We start from the raw sequence: 27704 nt of genomic DNA on the forward strand, positions 1-27704 counted from the left end.
CTGCAAAGTACATATAGCCTTCCCCCTTTCTCTGGACCCAATCTGGAGCTCTCAGCCACGGTCCGTGCACAGTGCGAGTGGGGGCCCACTGGAGCTCAGGGCCCACCGAACCGCAGGGGCTACTGTTACGCCACTGGTTATGTCTTGCATTTTACCCGGCATTTATAAAAGTGGTGCTATTGTTCTTGCACCATGAACCAGTTTAAGGGATCACACATTTGGGTGCAGCAAATACACATGCTGCTTCAGCAGGCAAAGGATGTCTTTACTATAATGATTACATTAACTCAATTAACGAGACATGTGGACAATGACTAATGAAGGCAGCACTCACATTGTGTGGAAGCGTTACATACTATTATTAACTATTATTACTATTTCTTAGTATTCCCTTTTGTAGTAACTATTGTTGCAAATCGCAAGCAGTCTATAAAGCATACATATCTTGTTTCTTGTGGTCATAGTGATAATTACGTTCTTATAGCACTGCAGCAAACTTATTCACTCTACTCATCCTCCCTATCATATTACAAACGGTAATCAGCGTTTATGTATTTAATGTGCATGCGCCTACAGTATCGCCAATGAGCGTGCTTGATCACATGAGCGTCTAGTAGGAAGCAGTGTGAAGGCAGAAACGTGTCTATGGTTGCTGGGCCTGCTACATAGTAGGGCCACACCCAAAAACCTTGTCAGGACTAACAGTGGGGCTCCCATCAGTGTGTTGCACCAGTACTGGAACAAAGATGGAAAATACAAGGCAAAATGAGCAAGGGTCGTGTCATTAATTACAAAAAGTGTTAAGGATTAATTAATTAGTTTATAGTTTTTTATATCTGTTGAATATTGTATTAAAAATGCATGAAAAAGAAAAATAATAGCAAGAAACTGAACATCAATGAAATGGAACACAGCTAGTTAGGTTTACTGGACACCAAAGTCCTAGTAAAGGAGCATGACATGACATGCCTTCTCTGCACAGTTCAGCATCACTGAACTGTTGATATTGGTTTTGGTGAGGGAACATGAACTTACAAAGAGGGCCAGTTGAAAACGTAAATGTTCTATATCTCAGATTTTTATTTTATGCATACATGTATTTTCCAGGTTGTGTCATGCAGATAAGTCCTTAGAAACAGTATAGATTCCCAAAGTAATGAATAAATATCCAGACGCTTGAATCCTTTCATCGTTACGTTTATCAAAACAAGGTCAATAAATTAAGAATAGCAAATGCTTTTATAAACAGCATGGCTCTGCGAATAGCAGCCTCACTTATCCAGAGAATCTATCGACATTGGAAGGATGAAAAGCAGAGTCAGAACTGTAGGGAAAAAAACCTGTAACGTGTGGTGTATGGTCAGCTATCAAAGGTCAGTAATTATTCCCCTCAGCTCTTACACAAGTGATTTTACCATAAAATATGAGATTGGAACATACAAATCTCATAAAAGTTCTTCTTGGCAGATGGTTAATTTTCCATGGTTAGACAGTATTATCAGCTGAAATATAGCACTGAATATTCTCCCTCCATTCTGCAAAACATGAAGATGTGGAAAGTGCGTTGGTGAAACTCAAGCTCCCTGTGCAGATGTAGTGTATGCAAATTCATTGAATGCCTTCAAGTCATCACCTGAAATGTGTCTCTCAAGGGTGTGATTCCAAATCACTTTAGCACAGTAGGTGTGTTTGGTCCCATTTAAACTCATGTTGGTAGATATTTAGTCTGTATTTTATGTGCAAGGGGCTGAAACAGCACCTATCTTGCTTCGCGAATGCTTCACAGCAGTGCCTTTTATGCTGCTTTCCATTTGCTTAAACAGCCTTTGAGCACTACAAAATTTAAATTGTCTTTTTGCTCCTCCAGAACAAAATATTGTGAAAAATTGCCTTGTGCCAGAAAGCACTCATCAAGATGAAATGTCAGTTCTTCCTGCTTGTTTTTGATTGTTTCTAGCTCACTGTGACACCTTGCTTCATACAGCACTCACTTCTGTTTCTAGGTAAACGCAGAGCAGCACCACAATGTATTGTGAATTGTGCTGCATCCAGTTTTATAGCTGTCTGTTCTGTATACTTTATGCTATGATACATGCACTTCTTTAGTGCTCAACTCCCACAGCAAGAAAGTTTATGTTTTTCGGGGTAGCACAAAAAAATGTTCCCTTGTTTTCCTACAACAATATAGTGGTAGGCAGAGAATCCCCAAGTACTGTCCCAGCAAAGAGTAAGCCCATGCTCCTTTCGTGGCTTTGAGCAAGGCTGGTACAAGGGATGCATAATTCCATTGATTTGTTGTTTCATCCAAGTAATGTAACCAATTACTCATAGGTAAGTGCTTCAATCTAACCTGCAAATATGAGTTATGTAACACCTATGGAATGGATAGAAATAGTTATCCTGGGGTGTTATAGCTGTGGTAACCACAGGCATGCGGGTCTATAGAGGTCTCAACATCAATTTGGGCGGCCAGCGTCTTTACTGAGAACATTCTGCTGAATATGTGGAATTTCAGTTCATGGAGATTGAAATAATAATGCGTGTGGTTGGCATGAAATATTGATGCTTGCGGGATAAATGAAATGAATATGGTAGCAACTGAGAGTGAGCTAAATAATTAATTTCTGCCTGTTAGCAACTGACTGCATAAAAGCCGTTCCCGCCATGAATTGCTTTGTTGTTCTACACGCACAGGTACATGTCAAAGACTGTATCTGCTGCTCGTTTAGAATTCGAAGTCACTGACTGGCAGGAAGTCCTTGAACAGGTCCTCCAGGGAAGCAGGTTGCTCATTACATGTCTCATTGTTCTGCAATTGAAGGAGACTTACGGTCCCACCGTCTGTTCTCAATAATAATGAAGTTGAAGGAAAGACTAAATTGAAGTCAATGCCACTCTCAGCGATAGCTACAATGAGATGCCTATGCCGAGGCACATGGAAGCATACCCCACGGATGGCAAATGAGACCACAAACTCGATGTCGCCATTCATTTTGTTCAATCTCTACAAGGCACTGATGCACATAAGCATTGCCGCGCCGGCCCAACAAGAGGCACGCCCAGATGATGAAGCAAGACACCTCTCAGGTGTGTGAGGGCACTTACTCCAATTGGAGGATATTCCACTGACCTGATAGATTTTCCTCCTCCTAGGAACTGCACACCCTTGCATCTTAATTATTGACGAAGAGAGCACATGTGCTGGACCTAACCAATAGCTCCTGGTACCTCTTGTTTGAATGATCTATACAAAAATTAACCATAGTCAATAATAGATGATGAATCTAGCCTATCAACCAGGACTGCATGTTATATTGAACAGAATTAATTAAAGGAGAGGCTTTATAAAGGTTTACTTTACAACACTGCACAACTTGGAAATTGCAAATTTTAACCATAATACATCAGGCTTTCTCAACTTGGAAGTCTCCAGAAGCAAACTTCTACATATGTGGAGAGAGAGAGCTGTTAAGCAGATTTCTAAACATGAACCACATGTTCCTTTAGTAAACCCAGACTTTGAGATATCGAATGACAGATATGTAAGAAAACAGAAAATTATCATTTAATAACCTGCCCATATACTTTTGCTGTAAAATTATACTGCTAACACACATGCATGGATTCACCCACCCACACATCCACTTTTATTCCATCTGCAAAGCAAAAATCTGGAAACACGCATTCAGGGTACATATTCATTCCAACGTGAAGAGAATTAGTCACACTAATCTTGCTATTGCCAGCGGAAGTGGCAGAGCTAATTGCTCATGTAGCATGTCAAAAATGTCCTCCTAAAGGCTTCTTACATCAACGGAGAAAAGCACTGAGGCAAAGCAAGCGCCAACGCTAATAGAAACTACTAGCATCAATGACGATGCTGTGTAAAGCAGGCGGAGGGATGCCAGCAGATGTCAGAGGGCGGCTACCATGTGCTAATCATGCAAACAGATTGTCTGTTGGGTAAAGAGAGGACGCAGCTTCCTCGGAAGGAAACGCAGAGGCCCCGAAAGCCACTGTGACTTTTTTATGCAAGATTAAAATGGTCTCTTGTAGATCAGGGCAAGCTCCAAAGAGTTTGTAATAAAGGGCGAAGGGATTACAAGCATTCACAAGTGACTGAAAAACAGGGTTACAGTGTTTGAGTAAAAAGAATACAGTGCCAAAACGTCTAAAGTCCAATGTAAAAGAAGCAAGTGGACAATATTAGGAGGTCAGTGAAGGTTTTCTTCTTTGGACAGTGACCAGTGATGGAGCGTACAAGTTAGGAAACTGTTGCCTAATAGTATGATTTTAACAAAATGTGCAAAATAGAAAGATGACGAAAACATGAGATCTTTTACTGCATCGTACAAGCATGCAGAAATGTTCTGAAAAATAAAAACGTAAAAAATAAAGAATGAAGAGAAATAGTTATATGCTCACAAAATGTAGACACGTGTTTAAGAAATAAAATGTGGTTGAATGAAATATAATGAAAAGAAAGCTTACATAGTAAGTCAAAATGAAATACAATTAAAAAGTTTAGTTTAAAGATGCTTAACAATAAAAGATTTTTTTCTACATTACATTGAATATTTGAAAATGAGAATTAATAACAAAGATGAGGTATATTAATATGTTCGAAAAATAAAACGTGTGAAGTGTTTCTTTTAGTAGTGTCTAATATTGACATGTAACCTTTGAAGAAAAGAAGAATGAGTGAAATTACTAAGAGAACTGTATTATTTATGTTAATGCTTGTTTATATTCAATTTTAATGTGCTAATGGTTTTAAAATGTTTTCATGTAGGCTTGAAATGCTTCTTTTTCCTCATTTAGAAAGGCAGAAGTAGCTGAAGTAGTCATTTTAGATGCTTTGAGAACTTTCCAGAGTGTCCATTTCATGCTTATGAACAATTGGTCCTTTACACATACAGCAACACGTCTGACAGAAATGTATCAATACAATTGCAAACCCAGAGATAGCTTCTGGTAACAGACAGTCAGCAAACACAATGGATTTTTCTTACTTCTGAGGAAAGGATGCTAATTATAAAGTTGTTAAAATTGATGATTTGACAAAAGGATTACTTAAAGTTTCCGCATTTCTTAGTGAGGTATTGGTTACACCATGAGCAGCCCACTGTGGCCAACCAATAGAAACCATAACATATGACTGAACTGATACTTTATGGGTGTAAACTGAGAACTTCTGGAAGTATAATTGTCCCTATGGAAGAGAAGTCGAGGCGAACTACCATTTTCAATTTCCTTGCCTGGCATGCTGTCGGACTGAACTTGGATTTCCTATCCATATCACATTTTGAACTGAATCTTCCGAACTGACTCAACTTGCACCTTACAGGTTGGTAAAGTGTGTAGGTATAACTCCTCGACTAGAGAGTTAAGGACTCAATCCTGTGGCTCCTTACCATTCTTCACTGCATATTTGGTTTGTATAACCTAAATGCTGAACTTAATATTTGCCATGTTCTTTCTCTCACTTATTCCCTAGGTAATCAGCATATATTTTATTCACCGGTATTGAATGTAGTGTGTCTACTTGTACTAAATGATTTCTATGACTAAAACATTACATGTGATTTGTGTTTGTTGACCATTCAAAATGAGGTTTAGATAAATTATATACGTGAGTAATATTATCAATTTGAGTCATTCATGGTGTGACATTTCTAGTCGTTAGTTTATCTATGTGGGTTGAAGGTATAATAGTTTATGTGTCTACATGAATTTGGCATCTTCTTTTTCCCAGGTCCTCAAAAGAATTTGCCCCATGTTCTCTTAATATCCAAGTCCCTGTTAGCTCACATAAAAGATTCATCGGAGGATCTATGGTTTGTAAGTGTATTAAAGTTAATGGGCCCAGTGAGAAAATAGGTTGAGTATTACGTGATAAAAGTAAAAATATGTGTATAAAAATTGTTACCCTTCACACTGCATCACCAGTCAGCTGTGTACTATCCTGTACCGAGCTAAGCAGGTGTCAATATTTTTGGCACCTTCTATTTGTGTGATGCTTCTTCACGACACTCTGTTTACAGCTGAAAATAACACTTTCAGGGAAGCGATGCTTAGATTGGGCATAAAAAAAGGTTGCAAAGCCCTGCAACCAATCGTCCTTTAGATCCCTTCAGTATAAGGGAAGTGAGCGCAATTAGTACAAAGTGATAAATGCAGATGACACAAAGATAGCAGGGGTGAAAAGAGTTTCCAGTTTCTTCAAAACCTTCAAAGTAGCTTCTCTCACATGTTCATATTCGGGGGCTGAGATCATGGCATTCTCTGGCCACAGAAACAATGGCTCAGTTTAATGTTAATGTTACTGGGTTTTTGATAGAGCGCACAGCTACCCGAAGGCATCCCCTGTGCTAGCTCCCAGTACCAGAGCATGGCCGGCCTAATGGGAAAAAAGTCAAGTCTTCAAGGCCTTCCTGAATGGCAGGAGACTAGAGGAGAATGACGGAAAGAAGTAACTCTTTCCTTGTTTTGACAGTGCCCAGGATGAGACTTCGGCCTCCCCTGTTATTTTTTTTTAAGAATCTTGTGTCTGTCAGGAGGTTTGCCATGGAGGATCGGAGAGTTCTGCTAGGAAGATACTAGGCCAGTTTTTGTCTGAGGAAAGCAGGGCCAGAATTTTGGGAAGCCTTATAGGCTATACAGAGTGCTTTGTATTTAAATCACTGTGTGACTGTGAGCCAATGGAGGTCCACGATCACCGGATTGATGGGACTGAATGTAGGGGTTCCAGAAGGAAGTCTGGCAGCCGCATTCTGAAGAACTTGAAGCCTATGAAGATGTTGCTGCTGCATGTTCATGTACAGACTGTTATAGTAGTCTAGTCTTACAGAATAAGCGAGGACAATGCAGTTTTTCAGGCATCTAATGGTTTGAAATGCAAGATTTTTTTTAACATTCGTAGAAAGGCATACCGTGACTTATTACTTGCCATCTCCTTGTGTTTGCTTTATTCGACCTAAGTTGGCTGGGTATGCCCAGACGTGGGTCCCTTGGTCACTTTGCCACTGGATTCAAGACAGTCTGGCTGATGGGGCTGTTAGCCCGAAGCCAGGCCCAGGATGCCTATTTCCGGTCAACGGAAGACATGACTTCGCAGTTTAGGCTGGACTGTTCCCATCAGGCACGGGGTCAAGACTGATTTGAATATAGCTGTGTCTGAACTGGGGTGGTGGAGCGAGCTAAAGAGCGATGATGGATTCAACCCAGATCTGTGTCTAAAAAGTTTCAGCGCTCTGTGCATCATCCCCTTGTGTTTGCTCAGCTACAGAGCAAACACGCTGGCACAGAAAATACGACAGGCTCGCATTTTGTGTCCCGAGTAAAACATTTAAAAAGCACAGGTGGCACAATCAAGCATAAACTGCTTTGGGAAGAAATAGTTCAGTTACGACAAGGACTACAAAACACTCATATTATACATACGCTGAGTCATCAACGTGATGTCGTTCACATTGAAGAAAATTCGTTGGCTGAAGAAGCTGCGAAGGCAGCTGTGCAAACAACTTCCGTAGCTGCAATCACTCATTCAAAAACGAAAATAGACGGCGAAATAATGCCAGCTGTCAATGTTTCAAGCAAAGACAGTGGAAAAACATTACCTAAAGGGTTTCCACTCAAATACTCATATATAAATGATGCGAACAATGTTCCGTTTACTCAAATCCCTGGAGTGGGGGATAGGGTAATTCCAACCATGGAACATAGATTAGGATTAATCCCAGCAGCACATATAGGGCTTGCCTATGCACATGCAGGTGTTTCCGCCACAGTGTCATTATTAAAACAGAGATACTGGTAGCCACGCATGAGGAAACAGACCATAAACTACGTCTTGGAATGTGAAATATGCCAAAAGATGAAAGTCTCTACTGTGAAACGTCCTGTGCAGATGCCCTTGTTAATCTCAGATAAACCATTAGCTTGCGTTTACCTGAATCACTGCGGTCCCTTACAGGGGGATGGTAACTATAAATATATCATGGTCGCAGTGGATTTGTGTTCAAGTTTCATTTGGATGTGGCCTCGGCGCAAGGCTGACGCTTGAACTGTTATAAAAGATTTGCTAGTCTTTATCGGCACATACGCAGTTGGCAAGCTACATTCGGACCAGGATCCTGCATTTAGCTCTCGAGCTTACAAGGAGGCCATGGCCAGTTTGGGTGTTGCATTGCGGTACTCTAGTCCATTCCACCCTGAGGGAAATTCGGTTGTGGAGAGAAAAAACCGGGACATAAAGCAATCTATATCATCTAGGGTATTAGGCTCGGGTGATGGGTGGGTCAAACATCTAATAAGTGTCCAACGTAGTCTTAACAATCTGCCAAGAAGTTCTCTAGGGGGAATCACTCCATATGAAGTCCTTTTTGGGACCAGAATGTTAGTAGCGGACCTAGATTGTCAGACTTCAGTGGTAGACCAAAAACAATTTGATATCAAAGATCGTTTGGCTGTTTTACAGGACTTAAATGAACTAAGAAAAAAACAAAGTAACGTGTTCTTGGAGCCAACCACCACTGAAGAAAAACCGACCGTCCCAGCAAGGCCTGTCTGGATTCTTAAACTTGGGGACCTATTCAGAGAGAAGATCACGGACAAGAAGGAATTTGGGCCTTCTTACAGACAACCAGTACCTGTCCTAGCAATCCACGGATCAAGAACAGTATTACTACCACCCCTTGCTGGTAAAAAGGAGAACAGGTTTGTGTCCATCGACCTGGTCAAACTACATCATGTGGCCGGTCATAAGCAGTAGGCCAAGTGGACTCCGCCAATGTAGCAGACGCCCTAATCTAGCTACTATCAAAGAGGTTCAAACTGAGAGACTCATCACCTTTGAGGAATCTGCAGTGAAAGGAAACGAAGGACTATGCAACAAAGCTATGGAACTTGTACCTCTTGAGACCCAAATAACAGTTCGTCGAGAAACACCTGTCTACAATGAAGTAACAAGTGATCAAGGGGTTCCAGCCATTTCAACGAATCCTGATGCAATCCCAACAATTCACAGAACTGCCTCTGGCTATTTCATTAACTTTGATACGTTTTCTGAGGATCCCAGCGAACCAACAACGACGCCAGCAAAAAGAACTTTCAAAGAACAAGCAACAGACCTTTTTCATCACCTGGAAAGGACTTATCTGGTTTCACCACGGATTGAACTTTGCATTGTGTTGGGTGTGCTTTTTCTTTTAATTTGGTTGACTCTGGTAATAACTGGGAATGCTGATAAATGGAAGGAAGTTATGTCAAAATGGACACAGCAAGTAAGAACATCAACTTACTACTCAAGCCACACAAATCATCTCATCGTGAAAAAAAAAGACTTGTCATCAGTGAACATCACAGCCGTTCCTATACCTGCGGGTATAGCTTGGGATAGACTTGACTATGACATTTTTGGCCCGCGGAGCTGTTGAAGGTTCCACACCAATTCAAGATTGCATTATGTGACTTTGTTTCATCTAGTACTTTTTCTGATGATTGGGACTTCAAGACTGTAAATAATATGATGTCGGACTTAGAAATGTCTGCAGTATTCACTAATCATGAATATTTAGAAGGTTCATCAGACTTTGAACAAATGTACTGTTATAATCACTATGATCATAATTTCTTGCACAAATCTGCAAATCCTAGAAATGTATTAATGTATAACCAATGGGGACATTGTCCAACGCCACCAAAGGGTAGCTCAAAAACATTTACTAGAACATTTCCATATTTTTCAGGATTCAATGTATCCAATGCTGAATCATTTTACTTTAGAAATGTAAACAAAACAGGCATGAAAAGTATGTTGACTAATACCAAACAAATTTATTCTGCAGCCTTTTATGCTCAATTGTCTAAACTAGGTTTCGCTTTTGGAAAGACAACATTGACACGAAAACTGTCTGGGGCACAAAAGATTGGCAGGTACAGGGGACAGAAGCTATGTTTAGAGCCTGTATCATCCCTGAGAAAGTTATATTTTTGAATGACACTGTCCAACAAATGTCTTGCCTTGGGTTAGCCAAGATCAAGGACATGAACAATCCGTCCATACCTACACCTACACCTGATAGTAACACTTCAGAGGGGGATATCGATGTACACACTATTTTGCATCACAACAGAACAGATCCAGATTGGAATAAATGGTTGATCTGACCCACAGACACAAACAACTGTCAAGATAAATTCCTGAACAAAACACAAGGTTTCACATTCACTAGGCCAGACCCAAGATATGTTCAAAGACAGCATCAAGGAATAGTAACAACATACAGTGTAAGGAAACTGTGCCTTGAATGGTTACATATATCTACACTCAAGGATGTAGAACAACACTTATCTTTACTTAAAGATGGCGCTGATCTTAGGGAATTCTTGCTAGGACCAAGAACACCGCGTCATAAACGTTTAATATATGCCGGTATCTATGCTGCTTATAATGAAGCATGGAAGATTACGCAAGCAGATACTGCAGAAAGAATACGAAAAATTGATTGTATTAATTTGGAGAAATCTCTCTCTGTGGTTGACAATGGGTTAATGACTATGTCATCCAAGATATATTCTTTGGACAGCATAGTGTCTTCTGCCATAGACATAATGGAACAGGACTTGGTCATGTTGCAACATGGTCAGTCACAATTACGTTCTATCATGCTATTAGGCTTCGACGTTGCAAAACCTTCATTCAGGCTAAGTGCCTTGGCCTTTAATCAATACTGCGTCACTGTTTTCAGAATTCAATCTCACTGATATACAGATCAAATTGGCACAAAGGGGAGCAGACTATACGGTGCTGAGCATTGAAAAACTGGAAATATTACCATTTACAGTCGCTAAAAAGCCAGCTACTGAATGGATTTTATATGGAACAATCATTCTGCCTGTTACAATTTTCCATTTTCAGTATTGCCTAAAACATATACCAGCAGGCACATATGAAAGGTTGGGTAAAGAATACATCAAGACATCCCGGGAATTACCATACACACACAGATGTTGGAGTGAGGGAAGAGAAGTGTTTCATAGTGGTAAAAACTGTGAAAACGCACTAAGTGGTTCTCTCCTTCGTCAGGGTATAAACTTACATGGGGCCTGCGATGATTCATCTAACAATTTATCCTGTCAGCTGCAAGGTTCACCAGCTGCAGTGATTGATCCAATTTTTGGACAACTTTCCAATGGAAGTTACCTCATGTTGAACGATCACAGCTGCTGTGGCATGTTGCCAGGCATACCATATCTAGTAACTGTGTCAGCCACGGTCACTTGCTGTATGCAAGTATTGTTTCCAAAGATCAAGACAGACTGGGAGTCGCCTTTCTGGACTTCACTGAACATCTCTTCTATACGAATTGATACTTTAAGCAGAATGAAAGCCATTCTTTTTTTTAAAACTGTGCCACGGACCTTGGCCAAAGAGACCTATTATCTACAAGTTTCAAGGACTTCTGCTGAGATACATGCCCTATTAACTACAAACTGCCCTGTACATTTCTCAGAAATGTTAAATCGTACCTTAAACATGTCTGACACGAGTGGTTTTGTTCATGTATTTCAGACCGTATTTTCTGGATTGTTAGCACCTTTTGAAGCAGTCCTAGGAATATTTCCAAACTTCGTGCACTCAGAGTTTGGCGGACTGCCTCTAATTTTGGGACCCGCTGCAGGGAAACAATTTTTGCTCTTACTGCTGCGATATGGCAAGCCAATTCACCAGCGACACCCAGTTCTCCATGGAGACAACTCTACTGGCGATGAAGTGTCGTGAGCGCATCGTCCACATTTTGGGATTGACTAATTTACGAGAATTAAATACCACATGGTTTCTGTCATTCAGACCAATTTGGCAAGATTGCATAGAAGAATGTGTGCTAGACATCTGTCTAGCACTCCCATCAGTCATGCCAACGGATGTTGATACTTTGTTTGAACCAGTAACGGCCCTACAAATTCTGATGAAGGCCTTCATTGAGATCTCACAGACACAAAATGCTGACAGTGAGGTACGAGACGAAACAGGTGCACAGGTACCATCCACTACGAACATTGCTAATGCGCCCAATGCTGATGGCGATGCTTCACATCTATGTGCAGTTAATCTTCTAAACGAGGTAATCCAACTTTCACCTACAATGGTAGACAACTGTTTTACGCACTTACAAGATTTGATGTTTTCCCCAAACAAAAACACTGACTTTTGATTTGGCACACCGTGTTCTGAGAGACTTTGAATTCTACCGTCATTTTTCAAAAACAAAGTTCTGACTTTGGGACTCTTTTTCCTATGATTAAATTTTTTTTCAAAATTTGTATTTTTTCCTTTTTGGTAAAAGTAATCTGCTTATAGTAGAACTATTCATAGAGAACACGAATTCTTTGAAAAATTTCCAGAAGACAATATATGACCTTTTCCACATACACAAACAGTTTTATGTATTCTGAAATGAAATGGTTTCTCCCCTTTTTTTCTGTATTTACGAGCCATTTCATAAAAGTATATTTTCATGATTCATTCATTTGGCATCGAAATTTCAACATATATGCTTAGAATGAAACATTGCTTTAAATGCGTACAGCACAAATGCATCTTTTATGTGTACAACCATTTCAAATGCATTTTTATGTGTGTTTGGGTGGGTTTTAACACTTCATTTTTAGATATGTTTTACGTGTTTAGAACTTAGTAATGTCGTACATAAGAAAGTCGAGTGGGTGTTGTATCGCGTTTTAGATTCCTAATGAATTTTCCTGATTCATGCCCTTATATAGGTAGAATCCAGGTTGCCCTTATATAGGCATAGAAATCAAGCCCTTATTTAGGCATAGCCCATGCTACCCAAATACAGGCATGGATACTTCTATCTGTTCATCAACGTCACAACGATTTCTTGGAAAACCAGACTCTTAAGCAGAAGGGACTTCCCCTAGCCTGGATATTGATTTCTCCAAGAAACTCATTATTATGCATAAACAACTATTCCTTACGGGTTCATCCATGACATTCATATGCCCGACTTTACGTCAAAGCTGGCATTCCTAAACACCTTCAAGGTATAAATATACCTTCACTTGCTATAGCAAAGCATGGTGTGGTTCGGTGCAGTTCGACTACCTACTTGCCCGACTCAGCTCGCTACAGCAAGTGCCGAAGGAAACCGACTCTCCAGTTGACGCGCTGACAAGAAGCTGACATCCTCTTGCCGAGAATCCAGCTCCAGTGTTTCTGACTCCCATTGCGGGGTGTTGGGAAATTGAGTCCCGAGACAGAGATACCAACCTCTTTCATTCTAAGGTATGTAGCTGATTAGAACCTGAAGAAACCTTTGGCAATTCTTGGCAGAACTAAAACTTATGCTTTGCAGCACTTACTTCTTCTCTGGTACTAGACTTAGGTTAGGTACATTGGGGTAGGCGTATTTGAAAAGCACCAGTTGAGTATTTTAGCCTATGTTATGTATGTATGTATTTTTATATGTCATAGTACGAGACAATGCCATTACAGTATTACTTTATAATACTATTCTTGCTGTACGCATTATACTTTGCATTCTGTCTAACAATTGTAGCAATTCACCTCTCTTGCATGAGAAAGAAGACTGTTCAATAAATCTTTTTATTGAAAACGCCCGTCTCACTATTTCTCTGCAACTGTGTAGAAACGAAGCATGCACGATTGACTGAGTGAACTAGTTATCTATTGTGTCCACGACTCTTTAGATATTTGTTCCAGTCCTAGGGAAACAAAGTTGTCATTTTTATGCGGTTGTCAGAAACTAATCCCTTCTTGTGAATTTGAGAAAGTTTCTAGTGACCTCTGAGCTAGCTGGCACTCACAATTAAGTTTAGTATATTTGATAGAGACATAATGATCTCAGTCCTATGTCACATCTATACGATATATTATTCCAATGCGCAGAGCCTATTGGGAATATAGAAACACCACTACAATGCAATTCAATGAAGATCTCTGAAGCCCAAACATTTTTGTCAACCTCCTGTATGAGATATTTATTTGCTGAGCGTTTTATTTAAGATGTGCCAAGAAACATGTTCTATTCCTGAAATGGCCATAACAACACATTAGGAAGGGATCACATAGTGTGTGAGTGAGTAGTGCTAATTGAAGGTTTGTCTATGGTAAGGTTTTGGGTTAATCTGTATCTTAAAATGTAAAAATGCTGAGGAGGTGGTATGGTGCCACTTTTCTAAGTTAGCAAATGGTTTTCCGTAGAATGTTAATAAAATGTGTTGCATTTGGCTGGAAACCTACCCTAGTTTGTTGATATATGTAAACGAGCTATATAACACAAAAGAATAAAATAACAGCACATACAAATAATATAACACTGCCAGACAACACAACATAAGAAAAACATAACATGATATAACACACAACAACCACAACAAAATGCAACACCAAAAGACAGTTAAAGAACATAACTACAAATTAACACATCACAGCTCAGAAACAGTAGCACAACAAAATGCAACAGAACACAAAATTTGAAACAGCAGTGCAACACAAGCCAACTCGACACAAAAAAATAATAGGTTCTGAGAGTAATGGTTCAGGGGTTGCTGCAGAACCCCCACAATAACAATGTATGAGTTCAAAATATGGATGAGCAATTAAGATGCCTTTCCTTTAAATTTGGATTATATCTTGTCACATTTGCTGTCTGTTCACAAGCAGAGGTTAAATGTTAGGCTATATCTACTAACAAATTGTTGCTTACTCTTTTAACATGGAGAATGGTGTTTCATTTTCTTTTTTCTGATTTCAAATTGAGAGGACTTTATAAACTGAACTAAATGGCAATCCTGAAGCGGTACAGGGAGTGTAAAAGGAAAGGCTGTAGGATATCATTTTCTTTCTAACACAAAACAAAATGTAAATGTCTATAAATAAACTCTACCAATATTTCAAATTTTATCAGCACTTGAGAAAGCACAAACGAAGCACATTTTTGGTAATTCTGAAGTATGATGGAAACAAATATTTTAATACAATCAAAAAAAGTCAAGGCACTTTACTTGGTGATGTGAAGGTGATAGATATTCACTGAAACCACACACATTATGTATCGTTTGTATCTAATATAGTTTTAGCAGTAAAACTGCACCTCTGCACATTTAGTAACCATTTCAATGGAAAATGTGCTGCATGCAAATGATGGTGCACTATCACATCATGATATAGGAATATATATGCAACAGTGTGGTTCAAAGTGCACAACTGCCAACATGCCACCCCCTTCCTACTCTTGTGCTTAATGACCATGGCTCAATTGCTACACTTGTCCTCTGTTTGACACTTGGATTTATCAAATCCCTGTGATTTATGTGATGTAACATTCATGGCAGCACCCTTTGGAAATGGTTCTACCACAGCAACACAAAAAGAGGCTACAAGAAAACACATTACAACAACACAAAACATTTTTTTCACAATACAACACAGCAACATGATAACTCATCAAAATGAAAACACACGACAACAAAAACACAACACAATAACAAAATAAAACAGCAATGCACCACAACAATACAACACATTACCACATACAAATGGCAGAAACAATCACAACAGCCCTGTGGTATTTTTTGTTATTGTATCTTGTTGGATTGTTCTATGTTGGCATGTTATTCCTCTGTGTTCTTTTGCAATGAAATTTTGTTTATGTGTTGCGTCATTTATTTAATTTTTGTTGTTGTTTTGTGGTTGTTGTATTGGTGTGATGTTTTATTTTTCTGATGTGTCCTTGCCTTTTGATTGATGTATTCTGTTAGTATGTTGTTCTATTTTGTTGATTGCTGTAAAATTGTGCAGTTATGTTGATGCAGCCCATTACGTTTAATAGTGATGTAAAGGAGGCGATTCAGCATTGCCCCAGCCGTATTAAACCTGTATAGACCGCTGCTGAGGGCTATAAGGGTTGTTAAAAGCCCTGGGCCAGACTTATAGGCCCGAGCCACAGCCGAGGCCCTATAAAGAGGGAGAGGGCATTTAACAAACGGTACAGCTTGAAGCAGAAAGGCTATAAGGCTATTAGAACATTCCACCCAATAAGGGTAGAATGTTTTAAATTAAAAAAAGGGAGAAACAGCAAGACAAACATTGGAACGTTGGAGCAGATGGTTTTAACCAGCCATTATTAGCCCTGAGCCACTTAAGTGTCTTCAGTGGAGCTCACAACTTTCCAGGGCTCTAATTTACATTACATTGCTGATTAGCAATAATATGTCACGCACATACAAATAACGTTCAGTGACTACAAATATACTATATACCTCATTCTGATGATATGCAAGTTAACCGATGTGAGGGTGCATGGTAAATTAGCTGGTTATGTACATACAGCAGCATTTTTTTTGTCGGAAATTAGAATATTACATTCAACCTGAAATGGTAAAATCCCTACAGGAAGATGAGCTAATACGATCTGCAATTGTACATGTGATATCGGAGGCATCAAAGCAATAGAACCACAGTCTTCTCCTTAAAGAGGACAATGGATTTATCAAATTGTTCCTACCTATAGTAAGCCAAATATAGACTACTCTCGAGCACAAATCTGAAAGTATGCAAGAGTCTCAGGAATCTTCACTGCTAATGATTTAACACAGTGTAATTTGTGATTTAAGTCAGAGTACCTTGGTGTGTGCAATGTGCACACGAGCATAATTGCACTAACAGTAGAAAACGTTTCTAGAGAGCAGTTGTGCTCAAGGTGCTTGATTACAGGATGTGTGATCCCCTCGGGGGAATAATTATGCCCAATGTGCATGTCTGCAAAACGTGAAAACTGCTAGTTTGCCCTTACACACCCTTGCACAACACTGATCATGTGAAAGCAGTGGCAGGGCACATCTTCGCTCAGACAATGTGTGCTGCAACGCTCCTTTCCTCTTTGCATACAGTTCAAAAGTCCCTGTGTGGAGGTTCAGACCCAATCAGCTAGACCCAGTCGATAATGCCTTGAAAAAGCTAATACTCATATTTATACCTGACTTTGGAACTTGAAGGCATCCAAATTGTCCTTGGGAGTCTTTTAATTTCCATCCAAATATTACCCTGAAACCCAATATTTACAGAGTAGTGAAAACGTTGCTGTCTATGGCGCTGATACCCATTTATTTGGTATGGGAATCCATTTAGCCAGACATACCTAAACTATCAACGTTGGTTTCATAAGTTCCTAAATGCCCTGTTTTCCACTTCCAACAGCTTTTCAGTTACAGAGATGGGGAAAGTGTGCAGTATGCTTTGACCCCATCGCCTGCTGCCCCTCAGCAAATGTAATGCCTCTCCTGAAGGAGCTCATATCATTTACTACTGTCATAGTTTGTGATTTAATAGTCAACAGACGTGCTGTTCTAACTAATTACCCAGAAGAAATCATGTTGGTGATCAGCAACACAAGAGAGTCAAAATAAGCAGCAAAGCAACAAGAACCCTTAATGTCTGCAAAGTTAGCTTGGTAAGTGTCCACTGACTCTTTAGGGTGTAGACCTGACAAATACATGCTTCAAATGCAGTGATTGGGGCCCAACAACTGATTTGTGTTCTGTGTGTCACACGTTCTCGTCTAAAATTCTTGTGAGCAGATTACAAATAATGTGAACCTTTACATACGAGTAGTGATCAGGGGCGCCATTAACTCTCCACTCTAGCGGCTTGAGTGTGTGGTAGGTGCCACTGGCCAGATTTGATTAAAAGGAATTGTTTAACTTTTTATTATAACTTTTAACTTTGATCAGAGACTGCTAGCCTGGGAACAGTAGTTCATAAATACCACTCTTAGAGGATGGGGAGAAGAGAGGAAGAGAAGGCAGGACCAGAGAAGGATGAGTGGAAGAATGGATTAGGAAATGGATAGAGAGGTGGATGGATGCAGATATTCTGGATAATCAGAAGATGAAAGATGGATGGAGAGAAGGATGGGGGGACGATGAGAAATGAAGAGAAGGGTGGGTGGAAGGAGAGAAGAGTGAATGGATGGATAGAAAGTTAGCGGATGAAGAGACTGACAGGTGGAAGGATTTAAGAAAGATGGATGGATGAGTTGTTTGGATGGATGTTTGGATGGGTGGCTATAAGAAGGAAGGGCAGAAGCAAGTATGTATAGAAGGATGGATAAAAAGAAAATTATAGAAATATGGATGGAGAGTAGGAAGGACGCAGCGGGTCAGACTCCCCCCTTTCCTCTCGGACCCCACACCTACCACCTGCGGAGTCCCCCAGGGCTCCTCCCTCAGCCCGACGCTCTTCAACGTCTACATGGCTCCACTTGCCCCCATCATCCGAACCTACGGACTCAACATCGTGTCATACGCAGACGACACCCAGCTCATCCTCTCCCTATCCAACGAGCCCAACACCGCCAGACGCAACTTTCGAGAAGGCATGGAAGCCGTCGCCAAATGGATGAAAAACAGCTGCCTACAACTAAACACCAACAAAACAGAAGTACTCATCATGGGCCCAAACCCCGACGCCTGGAGCGACACCTAGTGGCCCAGCACCCTCGGAAACCCGCCAACCCCCACAGACCACGCACGCAACCTGGGAATCATCCTGGACTCCGAGCTCAAAATGGACCGCCAGATCAACTCTGTCTCATCTTCCTGCTTCCACACCCTTCGCCTCCTTCGTAAGACCTTCAAATGGACTCCCCAAGAACACCGAAAGACAGTCACTCACGCCCTGGTCACCAGCAGACTCGACTACGACAACGCACTCTACGCCGGAATAAACAAAAACCTCATCCGCAAGCTACAGAACATCCAGAACGCCGCCGCAAGACTGGTCCTCAACCTGCCAAAACACTGCCACATCTCCCAGCACCTGCGCACACTCCACTGGCTCCCCGTCGAGGCGAGAATCACCTTTAAGATGCTCACCCACGCACACAAGGCCCTCCACGGCACCGGACCAGCATACCTGAACAGCTGACTCAAATTCCACGCACCCCAAAGGACCCTACGATCAGCCCAGCTCTCCTACGCCGTGGTCCCCCGCACCAGAAAGACCAGATCGGGAGGCCGCTCCTTCTCCTTCCTCGCTGCCAAAGCATGGAACGCCCTTCCGCTCCACCTCAGACAGACAACATCGCTCCCCATCTTCGCAAGAAACCTCAAAACCTGGCTCTTCGACAGACCCCCTCCTTGATGGAATGGAACCTGCACCCCCCCCACCCCTTACGGGTGAGTAGTCGCGCTTTAACAAACCCCTGATTGATTGCTTGATTGAAGAATAGATGGATGGAAAAAGGATATTCAAAAAGAAGGCTGAATGATCGATGGAAAAAGGTCAAAAGAAAGATCGAGAAAAGGAAGGAAGGATAGAAAGACAGAAAAAAGACGGAACTAAGGATCGCACGGAGGAATGGAAAGAAGGAAAAACTACTGAATAAATGCTAGAAGTCAGGTAGTACATTTAGGAATTCTCCTAAGTGGTGTCCTCCCTTATATGTCTGCAGCCTCTCTCACCTCACTTCCTTCTTGAGATTTGGGATAAGGTTCAGAGTGGGGAGAGTTTTATTTTATGACCTACTTCCCAGTTAGTGCTATATCCATGCACAGAATCAAAATATCAAACAGCTGGCTGCAGAACATTTGAGCTCTTTTATAACCCAGTAGAGCCAGGAAAGATTGGTATAAAGAGAGTATCTCTACTTGACAGCATCTTAAGAAAGCCAGCCTCCCACAGTCTTCTGGATTTAGTAAGTGTCTCAGATGACATACGGATAAGTTAATAAACGACTCAAAATATGTTTTTAAAAAAAGCTCAGTTGACAACAATCAGTCCTCTAACCTGAAGACTAGAAGCCATTTCAGTGACTGAGACCCGCTACTTCCGCCCAACATAGATCCAACAGTGATATCTGGAGGCCACTAAAGTGGATTCTTCTTCTCATCAAAAATCAAACTGCGAATCGAGCCTCTTCATGTTATGTGGATGCTGGAGGATATGGTGGCCATCCCTTCACATCTGTCTGCATAGATCTGTGCACCCGCCATCTGGGCAAAATATGTGGTAGATAAGTAATGGTCTGATTTTCATGTTATTCCATCAGAAGAGAGAGCTGTTTTTAGCCATAAGTTTATAAGGAACTAAAAAGCAAAATATTTAAGTAAAATGGCTGACCTTCGCAAAAATACAAACATTTTAATTGTAGTCACTTCCCATTCTTGTTTAGTCTCAGCTATGAGTCAAGACAGTGTTAGAATTCTAACAATTCTTGCCTGGGTGGAAGGTAATCTAGTGGTAACTTGTCTCCTGCAAAAAAATACAGAAAACTAGATTTGTGAATGTGTTTGACGATCAAAAGTCTAAAGGCAGGACAGTTCATGACATTTCAACACCATCGGTAGGAGTACATACCTCAGTTCTAGGTGTGGCAATGCCTACAGATGGCCCCCTACACCTCCAGCCAAGGCTGATGAATCTGTCAACGTGTGGGTTGCTTCGCAGTAGAAGTGAGACCTGTCACAAGAACAGTAGTAAACAATCATGAGTCGCTTTGCAGTGCGAAGGTCCTTGCAGCTAGAGCAGTTGAGGCAAAACACCATTATTATCGACAGTTTGTCACAACCACTTAAAGAAATACAAAAATATGAACATTAGCAAGTGCAGGTGCAAATATATTAACTATTTATAATAAATACCTCGAATAATGCTATGATATGAAAGCATGAGTGATATTTCACAACAACTGATGTGGAACAGAGATCTCGTACGCTTAGACCTGAGAGGTGTCAGTATTATTTAAAAAAAAGAAAATCTGCATCTGCGCCTCATAATGACACCACCGCCTGTGAGGAGGAACGTCAGACTAAGCATCCATCACAATAAAGCCTATGAGGAAAAAAGAAGGAGTAAATGTGGGAAAGAAGGAGTAAATGTGGGAGCAGGCACCGGTTCACACTGACTTTGCATCGCCGCATAAACGCCCAAGTCTCAAGGGAAGCTGAGCCACCTGCACTCAGCAGATTGTCTGGCCCTAATTAATAATCACAAATACATGAGCTGGCTCATTAAATCTTTGTTTTAATCCATTATCCATAGCTGGAAAAGTGGCGATAAAATGCATCATTTAAACACCATTAGAGCAGAAAAGGAGAGCAGGTACAATGTTGCAAGTGTTTATGAAACGGAGAAGATAGCGCTGTGTTCACATATATTCCGAAAGAGCCGGCCGGATTGGGAACTCAAAGCAGCTCTGGCCAGTTTTGTCAGACCATCGCCGTAGGGTGCGTAGCGAGCGCAGCAAGTGAGCCTGACCACTGCAAACAGGGATGTTGGGGGAAAAAAAATCAAAAATGGGGCATTCTAGAGCACATTTTCATTATATATTCAATTCTATCAGCTTTTGGAGCACAGGCAAATGATAACCCTACATTGAACTAGGATGCAACAATTGTGTTGGGGCCCTTAAATGATTCCCTCACAATCACCCTCCAACAGTGCCCCTCATCTCTCAGTAGCCCTGCTCAAATGTATTTCATTTGTTTTACAGCACTTCTCATACCAGTGTAGGGAGTCAGATCACTTTACATCACACACACACATACAGAGACAATGAATCATATGTGTGTAAATGAGTGTTTCGAAAATGTTAAATAAGGAAAAAGGGAATCCAAGGTGTAGGATTTACATGTCATCCATACAGGTGGACATTTTTTAATAATACTTGGTCTGGAGAAGCACAAACTCAGGGTTCAAAATATAACACAGTGTTTGGATTTAGTAATAAGAATGATCTGTTACCCAAACAAACCCATTTCAGCAACATTAGGATAATAAAAGACTGGGGAGAAAACATAACTTTCGAACCTGCCCTTGCAGTTTGCATGCAGCTCTTTGATTGCAGTTCATAGCTCACTGTGCTGGATTTTTTACGATTGTAAGTTAGGAACTGCAAGTAACAAAAAGGATTTGTGTGACAAAAGCAGTAACCCACTGAGCTATGCACATTCAAAAACATTGTTCAAAAACAATTCTGTGATCTGTATGGTACCCGTTCGTTGCAGCAGGTATATTAACCCTCTGCACTACATTACATGAGTCAAAACTATTAATCAACAAAACTCTGATCTCTCTCCAGCAGGAAGTTAAACTACCAGAGATATCACTCTTGACACTTTTATTGTTGCCTGAACACTGCTGGGTATACAAGGAACTCTGCAGTGAGAGTGAAAAGCGAGTCATTGTGCTGGACAGTGCTGCTAATTGTGTTACTTGGGGTCGATAATGCAGCACTGCTCCAAAATGGGCTCCCAGTAACAAAACCAGCCTCCCACCCATCCAGCCTCCCAGGAAAATGCCCAGTGCCAGGTACAACCAGTCCGCCTTGCTAAAGAACTTTTTTTTTTTTATAAAGCGTTTTACCTTTTGCAGTTACCTTTCTAATTTGAGACAAAGACGGTTTGTCTCTTTGGAAATATTATTACAGCATAAAGAAAATGCAACAACTGCCTCAAACATGCAATTCACATTCAAATTCAGTTCAGTGGCTGAAAGAAATGCCTGCAGCTTCGAAATCTAATTTTCAGCCGAAGGCGAAAAACCTTTTTATTTTTGAGCGTTCCATGAATCACATTTGACAGCCTAAAATTACCTTGTTGGTAGATCACTGAAAATTGTCTTCTAATGACAAAAACACTGCAATTAGATGGGGTTATGTAAGCTCTACTTTGGAATGTAGACCAATGTAAGTGAATGTACACCAGTGGCATTGAATCTATGTGTTGTGTATGAAAAAACAAGGGACACCATATTCACACGGAACCAGGGTACATTGCAGTTTATCAGACAACAACGGTTCCTGTGGACAGTCAACAAATGGTACTTAATATATAATAGCACAATCACAATAATCGAAGGTAAAGAGATGTCTGAAAGAGAAAAGACATGTAACACAAATGTTGTATGAAAAAATGCTGTTTTATATTATGTAATCACATTATTTTAAATCCAGTTAATGGTGTTCCAAGTGATTGTGAAACCTATATTTCAAGATGGTGACTCTTTGTGACATAAAAACAAGGTTTCATAATTTTTTTTACAAAAGCGACCATTAAATCAATACATAATATGTGCTTGCAGCCTACTAATACAGTAATAGTGGCTGACAAATGGTTCACTTCTCTTAGTGGACAACGTTTCGACCCACTTAACCATGTGGGGTCTCATCAGGACATAGCATTGAAGGGGCACCTGGGGATGACTGTCAGCTAATGTGGTGTGCACTCTGTGGGGGTGAAAAGGAAGAACAGTACTCGCATAGGGCCACCTATAGTGGGGAAGGTACTGACAGTTAGGAAGGCTCAAGGTTGAAAGCCTTAATAATTTCAAAAGGGGTGATAAGCTGCTGTCAGGAATTTCCTTGGTAAAGGGCTGAACTCTAAATTAGCCTCAAAAGAAAATAACAAAATCGGTCTTTTGGTTACCCGGTAATGGAATGAAAGAAGCCGCCAAGGTCAGCTGTGGTAATTAATCACGCTCGCCTTGTGGAGAGAACTGCACCTCTCTGTCTCTCCTTGTGCAATGAAAAAATATTTGTGTGATATGTCTTTTCTCTTTCAGACATCTCTTTGCCTTCAATTATTGTGATTGTGCTATTATATAATAAGTATCATTTGTTGATTGTCCACAGGAACTGTTGTCCTCTGTTAAAAGTGAATCTATGTGTGGCACATAAGTAGTAAATATACCACTGTGCTCTGCAAGTGAAAGTGCTCTTGCCACCACTGCCTGAGGAAGTTACTACTGAATAGACACATATAAAGATAGCTCAGGGATCGTACGGGCACACACTGTATGGCAAACTTATATGAGGTTTGTGACAAGCCATAATGACAGCATGAAGTTGGACCAAGTGGAGAAGCATGTGTCCTTGAGCTTCAACACTCCAAAGAGACGTTCCATGTTTCATGCTCCTGTAGATTTTCCTGACAGTATATGATCAAATCTGAGAAAAACAAAGATGATATATACACACAGTGTGCAGAGGTTTGTTTTGACACTTGTCATTAATGTTGGTGAATATATAATGGGCAGTGATAACAACAGAAATAGTCCCAAAGTGATGGTAGTCTAAGGCACATATGGGGGTTCACAGAACTGAAAGGGTTCTAAGCTATTCTTTATTTAAGCAAAGTGAACGTCAGTGGGTGACACATATTGAAGCAGTATATACCAATATATTGGTATAACTATAGAAAAATGTGTGCTATAGGACACTGCCAACCGTATTGACCAATATGTACCATTACAATGGTATCAGTGTGTACCAGTAAACCTGTGACAGTACTGAGCACTATGCAAGGGTTTTGGTACTATGTAGACACATAATAGTACTGAAGGAACAGTATACTCATAACAGCAAGAGTCCATATGGACAAGTAGGGCCACAAATTATCATGTATACTAGTTTCAGTGTGTTCCAGTTATCCATTACCTATAAATACAGATATATTCCAGTAGGCGCCACTGTACTGCAGATATCTATCCATAATTCATGATAGATACATACTAGTACAAGCATGCTGCTACAGATAGATCTATAGTAGCACACACTCGTCCAGACTGTTACCATTATAGAGAGATATATCTATAATTCTTGATATATATATATATATATGTATTTGTATTTGTAGAAACTAGTATATTCCTCAGGGCTTAATTTGTATAAGAACAAGTGCCAGGGCTCTCCTCAAGAGTCCACTGCAGCTTGCACCACACATTGCCCCATCATGCTACCAATGATAGTAACAACACCGCTACTGAACATCACACTCCTACGAGTGTGACAATTCGGACTATTTCGGGCCTCCAAAGCTATAAGAATGGTTTGGGCGGCAAGTAATTGTCATTTTAATTTATATTGAATTAATAATTACCTGTTGTTGTTGTCATCCCTAAATTGGCCAGACAGCGACACCTTGTGCCAGACTTTAACAAGCGCCAGTGTTGACAATTAGGTGCCGAGCACCGGAACCCACAGCCTCAGATTAAGCACTAGTGTACATATACTAGCACCAGTATAGAACAGGATGAAGCAGTATGCTTGTGGTGGTATGTGTAGGAGAGTAGGATCGGCTTCCTATGGTTACCCCCACTTTTTGCTGTTTTTCACTGATTTTTCGACTTTAGTCTGGCTGTGGCCCTGCTAATCAGGACCACAGCCTAGCTGTTCTCTCTCTAAATTGATTCCATGTACATTAGGTACATACCAGATTCGTTACTGAGTTACCTTATGAGTCCCTAGTATATGGTACCTTAGGTACCAAGGGCATAGGTACCCCAGAGGCCTACCAGGGGCTGAAGCAGGTATTATACCATCCCTGTGAAGCCTTCCAAAATTGCACCACAGGTCTGCACTTGCAGCCTGGGTAAGGTGGTGTAAGCACCCCTTACTGGAATATAATATACCTATATCCATCATTTAAAACAGACACATATTAACCTATAAGTCAATCCTATGGCAGGCCTTGACAATCCTGGAGGCAGAGTGCTTGGTTTTATGTGAGAGGGTGCCCTAGCATGAGCTGAGCCCCTCTGCAGCTTTCGGAATACCTTCCTTATAGCTGTTCTGTGATATGGCCATACCACAAGTGCATTATAATCCTTGCGGTTAATGCTAACCTTGGTTTGGCTTTATCTAAACATGTCATGTTTGGTATCAAACACTTTGGAATACTACCCCCTCCCACCAGTTCTGGTGGCGGGGGTAGCATTCCACCCTTCTAGAGGGAGAAGACATATACACACTGGGATACCCGGCAATATTTTTAAAGAGCCTCAGCATCACAAAATGGATGCTGCTGCCACAGACACAAGTCTGACCTCCTGCTGCTGGATGAAACTCCGGCAGAGGAGGCCTGCACAATAGGTTTCCTGTCACCTCCCCAGACAGGCTTTAGTGTATTGGGCAGGCTGAGTTGCATTCAGGGAATGCTTTTCAGACACTGCCTGGGGCACACAAGGTGCTCCATGCATTTCCCAGTTCAAACTGGTTGCTGGGGCACTCAGCCCCAGCTCTGGCGCGAAACTGGACAAAGGGGAAGGGGTGTAACCGCCCCCTCCCCAAGTCCTCCCATAGGTGGGACCCTAGAGTTAGTTCAACCCCTAAACTTAGTATAAGTATAGGAACCCAGTCACTAGGACTTTAGATTACCCTGGACGGAACTCTGAAGACAAAATCTTGGACCTTCGACATTCCATATCGACTGGAAGACGGAAGAAATCTCCCCTGGGGTCAAGGAGTGACCTCCCTGTTCAAACAGGAACCAAAGAGCATCTTGCCGGTCTGAATTTTCGAGGCTCCCACCGGATCCCGTAAAACCTGTGACACAGGACATGGACTTCCAGACATCTTTGAGGCCGAAACGAGATCCCAGCAAAGCTGAGACCTGCAGCCGACACGAGAGACGTGGGACCGGAACTCCTGTACATCCTGCAATTTTGCAACTGCACCTACTTCCTGAAGTTTCCCAAAACTGTGCATTGGGCTATTTGTTGCCCTTGCCCCGAGCACCTTTTGCACCGAAGCTGAGAGGCCTACACTCCACGAGTGTTCCGTGGGCCCGCTTTCTTCACCGCAGCTTGATGCTCCTGAGCAATCCCTAGTCCGTTGGCTATTGGGTCCACACGAAGGACAATCCTTTGTTTCTTGAGCTTTCCTGATTGTTCTAGACGTGCTCTGACTTCCCTCCAAAGGGTGAGTGCCCCAGATCTTGCTGGTCTGCACCAAAGCCAAGGCTTGTTGGGTCCAATCTGGATACCGACGCTGCAGCACTCGACATCCTTTTTGGGACAGCTTGTATCCAGGTCCTGGTCATCATTGATGCCTCCTGGACCTCGTGGCTGAAGAGTCAAGCTTCACCTACTTCACCTTAAAGCACCCGACATCGGCTGGCATCTTCTTGTTGTCATCCTGGTAACTGGCTAGTGACCCAGACTCTGTCCCCTCTGCTTTCAGGTTCTTCTGATCTCTGATCCACCCTTGGATCCATCCAGACATTTTGCTCCTGGTCGCCTGCAGCACTTCTTTGCAGTCTCCATAGGAATCGACGGCGAAAACCGACATGAAAAGACACCTATGTACCCAACTTCACTGGAAGACTTCGTGGAAGAGGTGTGGCGCCGCGGCTAGGGCGACTGACTCCAGAATCTGGGGATCACGGTTCAATCCCCAGCAGCAGATTAGCCCAGCACCATGTGACTCTGGGCAATAGCTTGCTTAATCTTCCCGACGGCCCACAGCGCCTAGAGACCCTTACGGGTGATTGTGCGCTTTACAAATGTGGATTATTATTATTATTATTCACTGGGTGAGGTTGCACGAGTACTTCGGTGCTCCCGTGGGTCTTGACTCTTGAAGTGTCCAGTACTGAAGGGGTTCCCTCGCATTCCACTCCTAAGTGTCCTAAATCTTTAACTTTGTAACTTAAACTTTCCTCATAGAAGTCTATGGTGATTCGCGGCTGTGTTTAGACACTGCACGCGTCCCCCGTGGGTCTCCTGCGTCCCTACCTTGGGTGGTTCCTGAGTGCCCCAGCGGTTCTACAGGCCCTAGGCCTCACTTCTATCCCTCACGTGGTTCTTATACCACTATTTTAGTATATGGTTTGTGAGACCCCTAGAGCAAAACGTATACTGTGCTATTTACTGTGTGCTA

The 27704-nt window shown here is 41.5% G+C and overlaps 1 long non-coding RNA gene across 1 annotated transcript in view; it reads right to left on the reverse strand.

Annotated features, from left to right (window-relative positions):
• LOC144770771 (uncharacterized) overlaps positions 1–27704 on the reverse strand; it is a 566340-nt gene that overhangs the window by 181584 nt on the left and 357052 nt on the right. Inside the window, exon 3 of the long non-coding RNA XR_013599012.1 lies at positions 20405–20506. This is a non-coding gene — a long non-coding RNA (uncharacterized LOC144770771). The remainder of the gene's footprint in view (positions 1–20404; positions 20507–27704) is intronic.

The sequence above is a fragment of the Lissotriton helveticus genome, chromosome 1_1 (genome assembly GCF_964261635.1).
Source record: "Lissotriton helveticus chromosome 1_1, aLisHel1.1, whole genome shotgun sequence".
Lineage (NCBI taxonomy): Eukaryota > Metazoa > Chordata > Amphibia > Caudata > Salamandridae > Lissotriton > Lissotriton helveticus.